This window comes from Pimephales promelas, chromosome 20, assembly GCF_988280905.1.
Source record: "Pimephales promelas chromosome 20, fPimPro1.hap1.1, whole genome shotgun sequence".
Taxonomy (NCBI): Eukaryota; Metazoa; Chordata; class Actinopteri; order Cypriniformes; family Leuciscidae; genus Pimephales; species Pimephales promelas.
The window spans coordinates 25,623,660-25,640,537 of NC_142788.1; the positions used below are offsets into that span (position 1 = coordinate 25,623,660).

Below are 16,878 nucleotides of genomic sequence, written 5' to 3' on the forward strand. Positions count from 1 at the left end.
GTCCATGATCTGGACGCTGTGTTCTCCATTTTTTGATATAGTATCCAACGCTGTGATCTATCGCTGATCTGAAAGCATTGTTTGATTTTGAGCACAGATAAAATGGTTTTGAGGCAATCGTTTGATTTTGCCTGAAGAGCAACTTTTTTTTTCAAACCACTGTCAGGGAAAATTGGGGAGTTAATTCTTGGTATGAAATTAAGTTGCTTTTCTCTGTTTCTAAGAAATCATTTTCTTTAGCTGTTGTTGTTTAAAGACTGAGATTGATGGAGTATTCATTCAGTTATGACAATGAACAAAAATAACAGTTCATTACTTAGGATACTGGCTCTTGCCAGAGAGAGAGAGAGAGAGAGAGAGAAGGCGTAAGACTGACAAACATACGCTCCCACAGCAATGTGGGATGCAGGTGTCAGAGGACTGAGACTCTGATAAGACAATGACACATCTCACTAATACATCCAGGTACTGTGAGTGGGGGCTGCATGTTCTCAATGATGCAGAATTCATGAAGAATACAAAGCCGCGAGTGTGTGTGTACAGTAAATCGCTTCAGTGCTTCCCAATAATGCTGGAATGTGTGCGTGCAATGGGATTAGAGTGGGATGTATGCCTCCATGCTGTGTGTTAATACATAACAGCAAGCTGTTTTCTATTAAAGTTACTTGTTTCCAGATAATGCTGTATTGTCCTATAATTGAAGCGGTTTATTATTATTTATTTTAAGTAAATGTTTGCATTTTCTGTAGGAAGCTTGAGAAGTTTTGGGCAGAAGTCGCCACCATGATGCAATGCAAGTGTATTGTGGGTGGTTGCCAAGGGCATTGCTGTGCAGTTTCTAATATTTGTTTTCATTGTAGAAAACCAGTAATAGTACACTTTAAAAGACACAAATAAATGTGTGAATATATATATATATATATATATATATATATATATATATATATATATATATATATATATACCAGTAGGAGGCTCTAAAGAAGTGAGAGGCAAATTTCTTACAGCATAACTAATGCATATGTGTTTATCTGTTTGCATATATTTGACGGAAACAAACAAACTCCAGATGGTGAATTTCAAAAGCAAGATAGCATTGCCATTGCAACAGAACTTAATCATATTCTCTCTTCTCATCCACAAATGTGTGCTTCGTTGATCCATTGGCATCTTCCTTTCAATTTTCCTCAGTTTTAATGTCAGCCCTATTCAATCAATGCCGCTAATAACACAAAGGGCCCGGAGCTTTACTTTGATAGCCAATTAGGACAAGCTTTCTTTCTTCAATCCGTTTGTCATAAGACTCCATGAGTCAAATAAATATCCAAGGTTGCCTGACACAATTAAAACCAGGAGACATGGCATAACGAGTCAAGAGACTTCACAAGAAGAGTAGCGCTTTATTGTTGTTCTAGGAAAAGCCTTGTTTAGCAGAGAGATAGTTTCCATTAGTATAGAGGAACTTTAACAATGCGTAAATTAATGCAATTCTTTGGCTAGCGGATTTGCTGAGCTGTCTCATTATGCCTGGGTTTTCTCGTCATTTCGTATTTTTCTAGTGATCAAGCAGTGTTTAGGCTTTTATTGAGGCCTTTCCAACCACAATATGAGAGAAAATGAACATCAATTTCATTGTATACATAATGTTATTGATTTATATTATACACATCCCATGAGACTATATCAATGCGCAGCTTAATAGCGCTGCAGCCTTTGATGTAACGATATCCGAACCTTCCAGGAAACCAATGGCGGAGTCTATCAAATGAAAGTCTGCGTAATGAGATTTCTTATTAATGAGGGTGAAATACAGTGAGGTCTGGCTGGAATGAAAGCAGCATCAGGGGACCAAAGTGATCCCACAAGTCAACTATACTATGGTAATGAGGTCTTGGAGAAACCACAGTGTTTAGAGGGACAAAGGAGCTCCTTGATGCATTAGGAGCAGGTATACTCTTGACAATAGATTCATTGCTTCAGTGATATCTTCCATCAATGCAGCAGAGCTTTCTGTAATCAATTATGATTTGCTTTGTGTTGTATTGCCAAAAATGCAGAGAAAGTTCCATTTATATTTTATTCGTTCAAATATAAATGTGAATCTCCAGGTCAGGCGGGGGAAAATTTGTTTCAATTGAATTTTGGTTTTGTTGAGCTTCTTCATTTTATGCGGAATGTACCACAATTCAGTACAGCCATCCTTGAGATTTTATGAGGAATATAATAATGATTCAGGCCCACACACATTCTGTTCTCACACATTCTCACACTTCTAAAGTTGGTAAAAGTCTTAGATCTTTGAGTCCATGTTTCTCCCCGTCGTATTCTCCACCGACTGTAGAGGTGAAGACCGCAACTCCCATGATTCGGCAAAATCATGGTCGTCATCAGGCTATGCCTTTTATTTTGAAAAAGCAACCTCTAGTGGTGAAAAATTACAGTGTGCCTTTAAATGACCAGTAATTGTCAATATATAAATTGGGTAAAATAATCAATCAAAAACGCAAAGGGGGAAAAAAAAAAAGAAACTTCTCCGACTGTGAGGTGGAGGAACTGAGACAGAGGCATGAAAAAGGATTGTATTTGGTGTGCTCTCTTGTGGAATTTCAAATAATAGAAAAACTGTGGAGTGGGAACAGGTAACGGCAGCAGTCAATGCTGCCACCTCGGTGTCCTGCACGGTCCTAGAAAAAATCAGTGGTAGAGCGGGATTTATCCGTGAAGGTCTCTCCAATACAGGCCGTAATTCAGAGCATAAGTCCAAGAGGATGGCCCTCAAATGTTTCAAGAGTGTCAAATTATAGAGGTCTTTTAAACATATCCACATTGCTATGATCAGATTCGTATGCTTTATTTTAAAAAAAAAAGCTTGCTGTTTTGTTATTTTGTTGTGTGATTATTTTGTCATTGAGAGTAAAGCGCGCAGCACATATTATTCTTGCTCACGTATTCTGAACTTCTTTTTACCCCTAAGCGAAGAACTAAAATAATAAGTATAAGTTATAATAAGTATTAGGCCCCGTCCACACTATTGCGTTTTCGTTTAAAAACGGAGAATTAAAACGAATACGATCTCCGTCCACACCAGCGTTTGGTCTGCGTATTAGAATTGATCTCCGTCCACATTAAAACGACTGAAAACGCAGATCACGTGACCATTCACCAACACTGGGCATGCGCGCGCCGGTGTAAACATTGGTTGGCGAATCAGGGAAGGATAAGTCATGACTGATAACACCCAATCATAGAGCTGAGCGGGAGCCTCCGCGTCATCGTTTGTAAACTCCTCCGTTTTGTCTCGTCCACACTAAAACGCCCTCCGGAGATTCAAAACGCAAAACGCAGCTGCAGCGTTTCTAAACTTCTCCATTTTAGGTCTTCGTTTTTCCCGTTTTAGTGTGGACGGGAGGTGCAAACGTAGCAAATGGTCTCCGTTTTTAAACGAAAACGCAGTAGTGTGGACGGGGCCTTAGTAAAAGTATATCAGGCTATTAAATGAAAAGTGGAGTTTTTAATCATTCTGTTCACTTTATTGCCTGCCCATTTGATGTTGTTAAATCACACACACCACTTAAAGAGTGTCTGTGCGGTATAGAGATATTTATGGCAATTTTCTTCTTTTTTTTTTTTTTTTTTATGAATCACTCTCCTGGCCTCGAGAGACAAGCTAGCTACTGACTCTAGAGGCTGCAGTCTCCAGTGTCCTGTTCAGAGAGGGTAGAATAGATCTGTAAGAGTTACATATGCACATTTCTATGCCCATTTTGTGCGTACACAACGTTTATACATCAAGCCCCTGTGTTGCATAAGCACTTTACTGTATCTGTCAAGGAAACTCTTGGCAACAGCAGTGCAAGCATCAATGAGAGAGCAGAAGGGTGAAGGCTTTGAATTACAGACATTTATATAGTTATTATAGCAGTCGAGGAGTTCTGTAGTGAGTTTAAAAGAAACCTGAAGCAATTAAGAGACTTTTTAACTGGATAAACAGAACTAAAGTTCAGGCTGTGGAGATATGTCATATGCTGTAAGTCAAGGGCTGTTAGTTTTTCACAAGTAGTGACACATCAAACCGCTCTTGTTTAGAGAACTTGCTTTAAGATGTACTTTGAAATTGTAAGACCTTGAATGTTGTTTCAAAAAAATATTTCCTTTCAAACAGTCATGAAATGAAGAATTGAATTAAATTATAGTGAAAGATTAAACAAACACAGTTTCAAAAGCATTTATAGGGGAGAACATGGGGACAACCTAATGCATTTTGGTTTTGGCTCAATTAATTAAAAAATAATTAGGTTAGATTAATATTTTTGATCTGTCTGTCTTTTTTTGAAGGAGGCACTGCTTTTTGCCTCATCAGAGAGAGCTTCATTGGTTGAAATACTTAGTCTTGTTTCAGTAAACAAAGGAGGTGGAAAATGAACAAAACCTTCTGTATTTTTAGCCTCTAGTTAAACTTGAACTTAAAACATGCTAATCGTGGCCTTCTGGCGAAATGCAAGTCTCTTTAAACCAAATACACCCAGAATCTCTCCCAGCTCTCCGGTGACATTTAACCATTTCCCCATTGCCACTTGGACAATTACATCAATTGTAACAATTAGCCCGGTCTAGATTGTGTTACGGCTAAGTGCCATTTAGCCAAACAATGCATTCAATGAGTCATTCGATGGCCGAAGAGTAATCGCATCGATCTCCAGTGCGCAATGAGAAAATGTCTCATCTCGCGAAAACACCATTGTGTTTAACAGTGGTCAGGTTAGCCTTCGTGGACGCCGGCTTGGTGCATGCTGGCGTGGCACTAATTCCGTCCCTTTCTTCCCTACAGAGATGAATAGATTGAGTCTTTCATTAGATAAATGGTGCCCAGAGAGTTTTAATGAGGGAGGACAACTGCAACTATCTGTCTAGTGACCTATTATCATCTGTTATTGCGCAGAAATCTCATTTGACTGGATTTTTAATTAAACAGCCGCTAAGTAAAAGGGCACGTGTATTCTGCGGCACAAGTCAGGGCACCCACCGGTAATCAGAGATTGCAGGTAACTTTTAATCATTCCAGGGTGCCTTATGGGAGTCCAGATGAAATGTTGTATATATAGGACACGTATTAAGCCAGACTTTGCTAAAAAAAACCTTTGAGTACAAAAGGAGGTATTTTATAAATGTATTCCCTTTGTTTAACGTGGTTCACTAGGTAATTCGGGTAAAGGTGTTGCTGTTCTCAAATGTGACCACACTCGCTGGTGGCCTCTGCACCTTTAATTCAGTCAACTTTAGATTTATTTTATTCAAAATTAATTAGTCAAATGGTATCCTTCTGAGAGCACTGCGGTGATGATGCTTGTGATCTAAAGGTTGCATTGTCTCTCAGAGTCGGGTTATTTGCTGGTTAAAGAAAGCTTCAGTCGGAGTCGCGAGGCCCTGGGGAGCCCTATCCCTCCAAACTGACACCAAAGTCAAATTTTCTGCTTGCTTTTTAGCTGTCTGCACCACAGGTCTCCTGCTGTTTGCAATCAGGAGCTCGCAAAAGCCCAGAAAGGCTTTGATCTGGTCGATGTCTCTCTCTTTCTGTTCTGTGCTGTTCACCGGCTTTCTCTCCTCCTGTCCTTCAGTGTGGCCCAGGGTTGTACGCCGTTCAGAGAATGCATTTTAATTCCCAATTAAATTCCTACGTACGTTTCAATTTGACTTTTAGTTGAACCGACGAAACAATGCGGAATTGTAAGCCGTATTGGAATTTAAGGAAGTCAAAGAATGGAATACAATTCAAAGGATTTCATATAATTCATAGCTGCAAATGTTACATAAATGGTGAATGGATTATCTCGGCAAAGAAGTGCTCAATAACACAGATTTAGGCTATGTTTACACGGAAACGATTCTGAAGAGAAAACGCAAAAGTGGCGTTGCGTCATCACTTTTTATTCTGCGTTTAGACGAGCGTTATGGGTGAGTGTGTGAAATTCGATGTAGTATGCACTCCAGGCGGCTAGGTGGCGATGTGAAGCACTGCCACACAACAACACCAAGTCCGCGCGCCTGCGTACAGCCTTCACTGTCTCTAGCAGACTTTTGCGTTTTTACCATTTACACAGAAACGCGTCGGAGCGTTTTTAAAGGGTTAGTTCACCCCAAAATGAAAATTCTGTCAGTATTTACTCACCCTCATGTTGTTCCAACCCCGTAAGACCTTCGTTCATCTTCGGAACACAAATTAAGATATTTAAGATATTAAGATCGCTCCTGCATACAGTCCATAGGCTTCTTGAGGGACTGGCTCTTGCTGTCCTCGAAAAGTCATTAAAGACATCGTTAAAATAGTCCAAGTGACTACAGGGGCTCAATCTTAAGTTTATCAAACGACGAGAACACTTTTGTGCGCAAAAAACAACAAAAATAACGACTTTATTTCAACTATTCGTTTATTTCTCCCTCTGCGCGAGTCAGGTTACTAGTTTAATAGCGTAAGCTTCTGTTATTGTACGTCACACGCATCACACACATGACCAGCGTCGGCCAATAGTGAGCCTACGTGTGACGTAGCTCTACGCAATCACACTACGTTAACTGACTACTGGCTCATTGAGAAGAAAGTGAATAGTTGAAATAAAGTCGTTATTTTTGTTGTTTTTTTGCGCACAAAAGTGTTCTCGTCGTTTGATAAACTTAAGATTGAGCCCCTGTAGTCACTTGGACTATTTTAACGATGTCTTTAATGACTTTTCGAGGACAGCAAGAGCCAGTCCCTCAAGAAGCCTATGGACTAGTATGCAGGAGCGATCTTAATATCTTAAATATCTTAATTTGTGTCCCGAAGATGAATGAAGGTCTTACGGGGTTGGAACAACATGAGGGTGAGTAAATACTGACAGAATTTTCATTTTGGGGTGAACTAACCCTTTAAGATTTCCGCTCTGGTTTCACTTTTTTGCGTTGGTTTAACTTTGTGTAAACGAAAGGCACATCCGATAAAATATTTTTACGTTTTCAGCGTTCTCGTGTAAACAGGGCCTAAGACAGATTTGTGACCAATATTTGAGAGAAATAGGCCTTTTGTGTACATAGAAAAAGTCTTAGATCTTTGAGTTCAGCTCATGAAAATGGCTGCAAAAACAAAAGTGTTGTGTTTATAATTTTGTTCAGTGTAATAATGTGGATTTGCTGCTCAATAATAATAAAATGAGCAGAATAATGGCAGAATTGTTCATTTTTAAGTGAACTATTATTCAAAATTCAGTCAAACACATTGTTTTTAGGAGGCCAATATGTGTCCCGCTCTTGTCATGATATGACAGGTTAAACTGATTGGGTTAGCTGGACATTCACTGCTAATAGCCAGTTTGCTCGGCACTGTTGTTATTCCTGTCACATTTCAGTTCATTATTTAACTGAAACTCCCCAGAATCGTGCAGTCACCCAGCACTTTCATTATGCTTTTAATGGCCTATAACTATTTCAGCAATTCACCCTTTTTGTAGAATCGTTTTCATGTTTAGCTTGAGTTGCTCCATGAAACTCCGACTGCCTGTTGTCTTCCTCCCTTACACCAGTATTTTGTTTTACATTTTCCCCCTATTCTCTCTCAATATTTTTTTTTCATATGCAGCAGTTCAAAGTTTAGTATTTCAAAGCAGCTTCCTTTTGAAGGGAAGAGAATCTTTGAATTATGCATTGGCTGTTTAGAGCGAGCTAAAGTAGACTGGCTCCAACCAGGGGGAAACTGAGGCTTCAAAAATCAGCCGGTTAATGAAAAGAACCACGTTCTCTCTCACTCTCGCTCTCTCTCCCTTCCTTCAAGCTTAACTAGGCCGGGGGGTTGCTGCATCTTTCCTCTCATCACTTGCTTTTCCAGGCAGTGTGTTTGTCACACTTTCCACTCTTGCACTGAACCGAGGGCATATGTGCATGTGTGTAAATCTGTGCTTTCTCACCTGTAAGTGTGCATCCACATTGGGGAAGTAACTAACTTAGGACCTGAGATTTTTTTTTGTTTGATCGGATCAAATGTAGACAAGGGAGATACCTTCCCATTTACACCTGGTGTTTTAATCTGTATCTTTTGTCCACTTTCAACCACTTCTGTCCCAATTTGTTCAAGGGGAGGGTTTATGGTGGGTAAATGTATGGGCTTTTTCAGATCTTTCGATCTAATAGACTAAATAAGCTTGCACGGTTTACATGAACATGATAGGAGAAAGCGGGAAAACATACAGAGAGTAGCAGCTTTCGTTTCTGATTTGACAGCCACAAGACAAGCCGAACGCTGTGAGTGTGTGTTAGAAATGATGATGGAACATTGTGAACATTGTGCTTATGTTTGTCGTCTTAAAACGTTTAAAAGTTTAAATCCCGCCAGGCCACTGCGCTTCCCATAATGTTTAAGTGTTGGATGAGTAGGCGGTCTTTTGTTTCTGTTCGAACACATTCGACAACATGAGCTTTTACACTACGAAAGCAATCCGGTCGAATGTGTTTTCGACTACCTCTGCAAGTGGTGGAAGTGGACAAGCCCCCGTTTACAACTGTGTTTAGCATCGTCCACTTGTGATCTGATCGACCAAAACACATCTTAATCGCAGGTTTAAGCAGGGCATTAAATTAGCTATGATAATTTAACTTCAGTACACTGAGGGAAAAAAAAAAGGTCTTTTGAGACAATTTTCATTCAGATATTGCAATTAAATATCCCAAATAATTAGAAGGAAATCGACAAGTAACAACGCAATTACGTAATGTGAAATTTTGTAGAAAGACTAAATTATTTTCTTGGAAAATGTACTTCAATAAACATATCTATTCAATTACAGTAGTTTAGCTGTTTACAAAGTTGTTTTTTCAGTAACAGCCTGTTTTTTTCATTAAGTTGCTGTGTTTCGTTACAAAACATTTAATAATTTGTTTTCAATGTTTTGATTTTCTTTTATATGTCGGACATTTTAATTAGATTTATTTTAGGAATATTACTGATTCAAGTCAGAGGAAGTTCTTGAAGTGCATGTCTGGTGGTATTTTGTAGAAGAATGTTATATATTTTAAACCTCATTGCTGCTTTTCAATGGAGCCTGATGCTTTTTGTTAGTATTTTGTAATTCTTGAAGAACGAAGTAGCTTGTTTTCTAAAGAGTTTCTTGACTGTAGTACTCTAAAAACTTGGTCAAGACACAGGATTTAAAGTAGCTTCCCCAGCATTGGTGTGTGTGTGATGCTTTGGTGAAGCATGTGTTTGCATGTGAACCTGAATATCTGTGAAAGTGGTGATTATTCATCACTTTGAGAGAAATGCGCTATAGAAGTTGTATGAGGGATTGGGAAGGATGGGAACTCCAGCTGAGGGTGGAACAGGTCTGAGGGATATGGCATTTTGGGGGATAGGATTGTTTGATGGCACCTCCACCTGGTTATGGGGTGGTACTACAACCAACTCCCCAGCAAGCAATTTTCTAATAGCCTTCCAAATACAGCCCTGAATAGACTAGTCATCTATTCTAGAACATAAACATGTCCCAAACACCTTGAAATGTGTATAAATTTCATAAACATGAAACCAAACACCTTGTAATCACTGTTGACTTTGCTTACATGATGCAATATCAAACATATGGTAAGTTGTAAAAAAACGACATGTAACCAAATTCAAAGTTATTTTGGCTATGAACAGGCTATTGGCTGAATGCCTCACTCAATTATTGAATCATTCAGAAATGTTCTTGACTCACTCACTGAACTGCACAGATTTACTGGAGCAAGTTATTTTGTTCCTTAAGAGCACTAAAAGAATAATTAATGGATTCATTAAGGAGCTAGAATCATTAAGTGGAATTTGTATTGTAATAAGAATTCAGACAAAGTGCGTTCAGAGTCATTGCCCAACACCTTTCCCAACCAAATGAGCCACGAAGCTTGATTCCAGGTTCGAATCCAAAATGCAAAATCTCTGATTCAGAAAGCATTGCGCTTGCAACACCAAGGTTGCCGATTTGAATTCTATTTTGGAAAAAAATATATACCTTAAATGGGTTCTTCAAAATACACAACTATGAAGTCACCCCATCACACTGTTTCTGTTTAATCACCACCAGCGAAATGTAACCTTCAAAGCACACGCCAACAGTCTCTCAAACTGGGTTATGTCTTTATCATTAATAAGCAGACTTCAAAAGGCTCTGAATGATGGGCTGGGGGTTGGGGAGCGGGGCACATTAATTATTCTCTGTTACTGAGCGGGTCTTGGAGTGTAATGGTCTCCCTCCGCAGCAGAATCATAGGGGTCTGTTTCTGCAGGGAGAGGCGTTTACGTCTCGGGCTATAATGTGTGATATCTATGGGAAAGATCAGCAAGGAACCCGTTAGAAGCCCTGCAGGGGCTTTTCCCTTATTCGTTCCGACCAACTCCCACCATATCTTCCTAAATTCTCTTTTCAGGCTCATGCTTCATTATCCACACTTATTATTAATCTGAGTTTTTTTCTTGCTGCGTCGGTTTGAGTGAAGGAAAAAAACGTTGATCGATAATTTGCTGAAAAAAAAAAAATCGTTTCAGTTCTAAATGTGTTGCTCGGATCAGTCATCGGCCCTTCACTGCGAACTCGAGACGCTGGCGCTAACTACTCACCTGCGGTGGCAATCGATGACCGAACGGGGTGTGCGAGTGGAAAAAAATGGGATCAGTCTCATTCTCCCTCTCATTTTCTCTCAGTCTGTCTTTGTTTGAAGTTTCGATTGATTGGATTTCAGGGCTGTGAAATGTGGAATCCTTGAGGAGAAATACTGGGTGAGGGAGTTCACAATGCTGACAACTCTTGAGGAACCCAGTGAGATACAGATTTTTTGATTGATAAAGGGCTAGTTTACACTAAAAAAAGTACAATTTTTTCATAGATTGCTCACCCTCATGTCGTTCCAAACCTGTTTGACTTTTTCTTCATTGCAACACAAAAAAGAGAATAAAAGACTTAATAAAAAACAGCAGTAAACCAGTACGTTCTACAGAAGACAATGTTGTTATCTAACTCAGGTCAGTTCAGTATTGATTTAATTCAGTCCAATAACTGTGTGTTGACGTTGCAAAATTGGTCAATTATGAAGCAAATTGGATTCTTCTATAAAGCAACACAATACGGAAAATGGTGTCATTATTTAGCTCAATTCAGTTCGTTTTTTGTTCTCATCTAATGGCATCAGTGCATTCAAATTGATAATATTAGACTACTAAAAATTAAGAAACTAAGAATGCCAAAGGTGACCATGCCAAAGGACGAGCATGTGAAGAATCAGTGGTTAAAATTCATCTTTTCCACGATAACACAGCAGAATAATCCTAAAACTGTTTCGATTAATGCAGATTGCCTTTCATTCTCACTACTTTGAGAAAAGTTTCACCAACGTTTATGTTACGTCAGTCATTCACTCTAGAGCTCGGCTAATGTATACATTGCAAACGTGCATCTCTGAGAAACATCCTGTTAGAGTCGTTCTTGTGATGGAGGTTCGGGTTGAATAACTAGTTCTTCCAATATTTCACTATCCAGACTGATCTCATGAAATGGCCATTTTTCCAAATTTTTCCATTTTTGGCGTGCTATCAACATTTATGAACGCCGTTGACTTAACATTACATTACTGTATATATAAATATATGACCTACCCCAACCCCGTCCCTAAATCTACCCGTCACTGGGGTTAATACCGTTTATGAGTCTTCCCCTACCATCCTAGGAAAAAAATATCGCTCCCCAGATTGCTTTGTTTCGCTCGGACATTTAACGGCGCGTAGACATACACGCAAAAGATGATGGTTCGTTTCAGTGTGAACATACACGACGCGGATAGCTCAAAATGCGTGTAGATAGCACGCCACTTGACTTGAAAGTGGCATGTATGTTTACGCAAATGTTGCATTATCGGACTTGCGCTCGCATTGATATGGTAAAATTGACGTCATTGTTCGTTACTGTTAGTTTATCGTGTAGGAAGCTTCAGGACACGCAGAGCTGGCATTGTAATGGCAATGGGCGCTTTTTGTTTCCGATGCGTACGCTGTACACAGCAAACCAATCACAACAGACTGAGCTAGCTAGCCAATCAGAGCAGAGTTGCTTGCCGAAAGGAGGGATTTAGAGAGATTGATTCATCTTACGAGTCGTATGCACTGAAAATGTGGTGATGTGCAAATGAAGAGTTTAGATACAAAAGCCTCTAAATGCCATTTGACATTTTCTTCTTTAATGATGATTTTTATCAAACTTGTATATTTAAGTTCAGTAATTTCACTTAAATAACAATTAATAGGTAATTATCATTGCAATTTAAGTGAAATCACTGAACTTAAATATACAAGCTTGATTAAAAATGATCATTCTAGAAGAAAATTTCAAATGGCACTTAGAGACTTTTGCATCTGAACTCTTCAAATGTATATTATGAAGAAAATTAATCAAACCGTTTTTTTTTTCTTTCTTTGATGCACGTAAACCTGTTTTAGGAGACTCTAAAACAACATTAGGAAACTTTAAAATAGCATAATAGTGGCACTTTAATTATTGGCATATCTCAATTAAAACCAATATGAACAAACATATCACTTTGGTCGCATCATTAGCTGACATGTCAAATGCCAAATTAAAGCATTTGCGAAAACTTAAATATTATCAAAAGTGTTACAGGGAAGAATTTAAAGCAAATAATTGATTTGTTTCTGACTTTCTAGTTAATGTCAACAAGAAATACAGAATGCTGCTTAATTAAATTCATGACCGAAAGGCTCCCGCAGCAATGATTTATATTGCAAGAGCTCAATAACTGACAGGCAACCATTTTAAAATGGACAGTTCTGGTGAAATCCGAGTTGTAAGATCCAGGAATCACCATTCCTCCGTAATAACCCTCATCTTCTTAACACTTGTAGTTTCAGGGCCACCAGTCCCTGTTTAACAGGCAAATGGCCATGCACGTCTGGTGAGCAGAAAGGTCAGGGTTATTGAATATCTCACTTCCTGCCCTTTCCCCACACCACTGCACAGCCAACAAGATGGAAACATTAAAGAAGATTTCAGCGCCCTGACAGGCACGGGTCACGTCACCCGAGAGCGGCTGCCAATTTTCCATTTCAAGAAATCCTCAATGCCTTCATTTGCCTTTGAGGGTGTGAACGCAGCTGTGTGATGATGTGCATCCCAAAGCCAGGCCGAGTCTTCAAAACAGGGATGTGTCTTGACGACGTGTTTGTCCAGGTGGATGGAAATAAGTGTTTGGATCTGATGATTTTTAAAGATATTAGAACTGAAAATCAAAAGTCACATAATCAAAATATGCAGAAAAATTAAGTTAGAGGGATAGTTCTTTTTGTGACCACTTACTTAAAGGATTAGTTCACTTTTGAAAAAACTTTTGCTGATAATTTACTCACCCCCATGTCATCCAAGATGTCCATGTCTTTCTTTCCTCAGTCGAAAAGAAATTTAGGTTTTTGATGAAAACATTCCAGGATTTTTCTCCATATAATGGACTTCAATGGGAACCGGATGGTTCAAGGTCCAAAAGACAGTTAATAACAGTTTCAGATGCAGCTTCAAATGTTTTTAAACGATATCAGACGATGAATAAGGGTCTTATCATGCGAAACGATCGGTTATTTCAAAGCTTATTCCAAAAATGTAACTTTTCTAAGGACAAATGCTAGCCTAGCTCTATTCTGTGAGGCGCGTTTGCAACGTCACGTAATATGTAATTACGTTCAAAAGGTCATGGGCGACGTAGCCGAAAGTACAGAATCAAAATCGTCTGACATCATTGTTTTACCTTTTAATTCCTTTTTTGTAAACGGCGTTTGAGTTAGTTTTCACGTTCAACCTATGCGTTCAACTTGTAAACACACTGACTCTGTACTTCTGGCTACGTCGCCCGTGACCTTTTGAACGTAATTACGTACTACGTGACGTTGCAAACGCGCCTCACAGAATGGAGAAAGGCTAGCATTTGTCCTTAGAAAAGTTACATTTTTGGAATAAGCTTTGAAATAACCGATCGTTTCGCATGATAAGACCCTTATTCATCCTCTGATATTGTTTAAAGACATTTGAAGCTGCATCTGAAACTGTTATTAACACTATCTTTTGGACCTGAACCATCCGGTTCCCATCGAAGTCCATTATATGGAGAAAAATCCTGGAATGTTTTCATCAAAAACCTAAATTTCTTTTCGACTGAGGAAAGAAAGACATGGACATCTTGGATGACATGGGGGTGAGTAAATTATCAGCAAAAGTTTTTTCAAAAGTGAACTAATTCTTTAACCTTGTATTGTTCGAAATGTGTCAAAGTTTGTGTCTGTAAAATGTAATTTTACTAATTGCTGCTATACTGTGGCATTTTCTGTTCCTCTAATTAACCTTTAATCTCTGCATCCCATTTTAAACGCTGTAAATGCTTCCGTTTAGTTCAATAAAACTGCCATCAAAATCCTGTTCATAGACTAACTAGCATTCATTTGTTTCTTTTCTGTAGATGAATGAGATTCTAATCATGCATTTTTCCTTTAAAGAGAGCAAAGCGAGGTCTGTGGATCCATAGATGTTTTTTATTCAAATTCAGATCATATGAGTGCTAGTTAGCTATGAGGACAGTCTAAAAAAAAAAAGAGCGTTTGCTAATGAGACTGGTCTCTTTTAGGTGGCTCTCATAGTTAGCACTTCACGACAGTGTTTGTTTCACTCTCGAGTGTCAATTAGACGGCGCTGGGAGAACTTCTGAAAAGCAGTAATTTTCTCTCCAGGATTAGCTGATAAGGAACTTTTTCAAAACGGCTACACGTAGTCCAATTCGGAAATATAGTCAAACAAATGCAGCGATAAGGGTTTTTCATGTTTTTCCTTCAAAGCTTTTTTTCATTTAAACTAATCTTCAAAGCGTTTTCCTGCTTATTCGTGCTATATGAGTTGTGACACAGAGAGCTTTGGTTTATTCGACTTAAACAGCCAATCATAAGGTTGGTTGGGTTTCTGATAACGGTTTGCAGTTATTTTTGTGTGTCGTGGCTCTTCAATTCTGCAATTCATCATTGGCTGTAATCAATCATATCGTGTGTATTACTTACATTTTTCGTCACATGTCTCTTCAGAGGTGTGATCCCAACCAGTCCGGTTTTCCTTGTGTTCAGCTCTCTTGTGAGAATGCTTTGTTGTCTCCATCTCCTCGATGGGTATTTTGACCCAAGTGTGACTCCTATCCAGATCTCAGCAGCCTTCTAAACCCAGACAATGTGGGCGAGCTGAGCACTGACCCAAGACCAATGGATCCTGCATGTATCTGATAAGGCCTATTGGGGGTTTGCTGTAGACCCTACAGTAAACCTGACATGTACAAATGGAAAGGTTTGAGCAGGTAACCTTGCACAACGTTGTTGGAATTAAAAAACGACACAATGATTTGTCATTTATATGGTGAGGAGGAGTATGGAACCTCTGAAGTTAGAGATTAATAGACAAATGGATGGCCTGACCCAGTTCTCCCAGTTATTCACTTTGAGTTAGTTCAATGCTGATTTAATTCAGTTCAATCGCAGTGTTGATGCTGCAAAATTACAATAGTGTCATTATCCAAATATCCAGCTGAATTCAGTTCAAGTTTTGTTCTCATTCGATGGTGTCAGTGAAGTCAAATTGATATTACTGAATATTAAAGGCAACAGTAAAAATTCATCCAATATGGCCTAATTCAAATAGGATGACATGGAACCCATTGACAAACCAATTTGGGGCCCATACCGGGGCTAATTCAAATAGGGCCGACATGGGACCCATTGCCTATACCTCAAGTCCATAGACCAACGCCACTTTTGCGTCATCGAAGGGTAACGCCCCCTTTTGGGGGAAAACACCTCTATACTGTCTATGGGAAAACAAACGGATTCCCATGAGAACAGAACTCGCACTAGATCTGCAAAGTTTCTTGATAGCAAAAATGGCACAAACTTAAAGAAGCTAACGTTACTGAATACGGGGTTACAGAGGTTTCCCTTTGAAATGGTCGAAAACTGGATTAATGACCCCACACAGCGGCCAAATATGGACTATTCAGACATCTAACGTTACCACTATCTCGTGGAATCACCAAGTAAGTAGCCTTTTTTATTTATTTATCATTTACACACTCACAGTAGCCTATTACAAACTACTAGACGATGAGGCCATGTCACTTGGATCATATTTAACTTGATTTAAGCTATTGACAGTTTTGTTGTCGACTAGCTATTAGCAGCTAACGTTACCTTATTAGACTATGTCAATAGCTTAAATCAAGTTAAATATGATCCATTCATCGTCTAGTTTGTCATACTGTGAGTGTTAATGAAAAAAAAGGCTAGCTACGTGCTTAGTTGGTGATTCCACGAGATAGTTGTACCGTTAGATGTCTGAATAGTCCATATTTGGCCGCTGTGTGGGGTCATTAATCCAGTTTTCGACCATTTCAAAGGGAAACCTCTGTAACCCCGTATTCAGTAACGTTAGCTTCTTTAAGTTTGTGCCATTTTTGCTATCAAGAAACTTTGCAGATCTAGTGCGAGTTCTGTTCTCATGGGAATCCGTTTGTTTTCCCATAGACAGTATAGAGGTGTTTTCCCCCAAAAGGGGGCGTTACCCTTCGATGACGCAAAAGTGGCGTCGGTCTATATCATGCCTACATTTGCTGCAGACCCTACAATGAACCTGACATGTGCAAATGAAAAGGTTTGAGTGAGTAACTTTGCACAATATTGACTAAATTAATAAATGACGCAATTATATGTCATTTATATGGTGAGGAGGAGTATGGAACATCTGAATTTATAGATTAATACACAAATGTATAACATAACCAAGGCCGGGTTTACCTCATAAA

General features: G+C 39.0%; 1 long non-coding RNA gene across 4 annotated transcripts in view; it reads left to right on the plus strand.

Annotated features, from left to right (window-relative positions):
* The window catches only part of LOC148970657 (uncharacterized), a 148,224-nt gene that overhangs the window by 61,613 nt on the left and 69,733 nt on the right, over window positions 1-16,878 (plus strand). Inside the window, exon 1 of one of the 4 annotated variants that reach the window (XR_016148055.1) lies at window positions 13,955-14,244. The exons of the other annotated variants lie outside the window; for them this stretch is intronic. This is a non-coding gene — a long non-coding RNA (uncharacterized LOC148970657). Of the gene's footprint in view, window positions 1-13,954; window positions 14,245-16,878 lie in introns of those variants that run through there. 4 annotated transcript variants of the gene reach the window in all.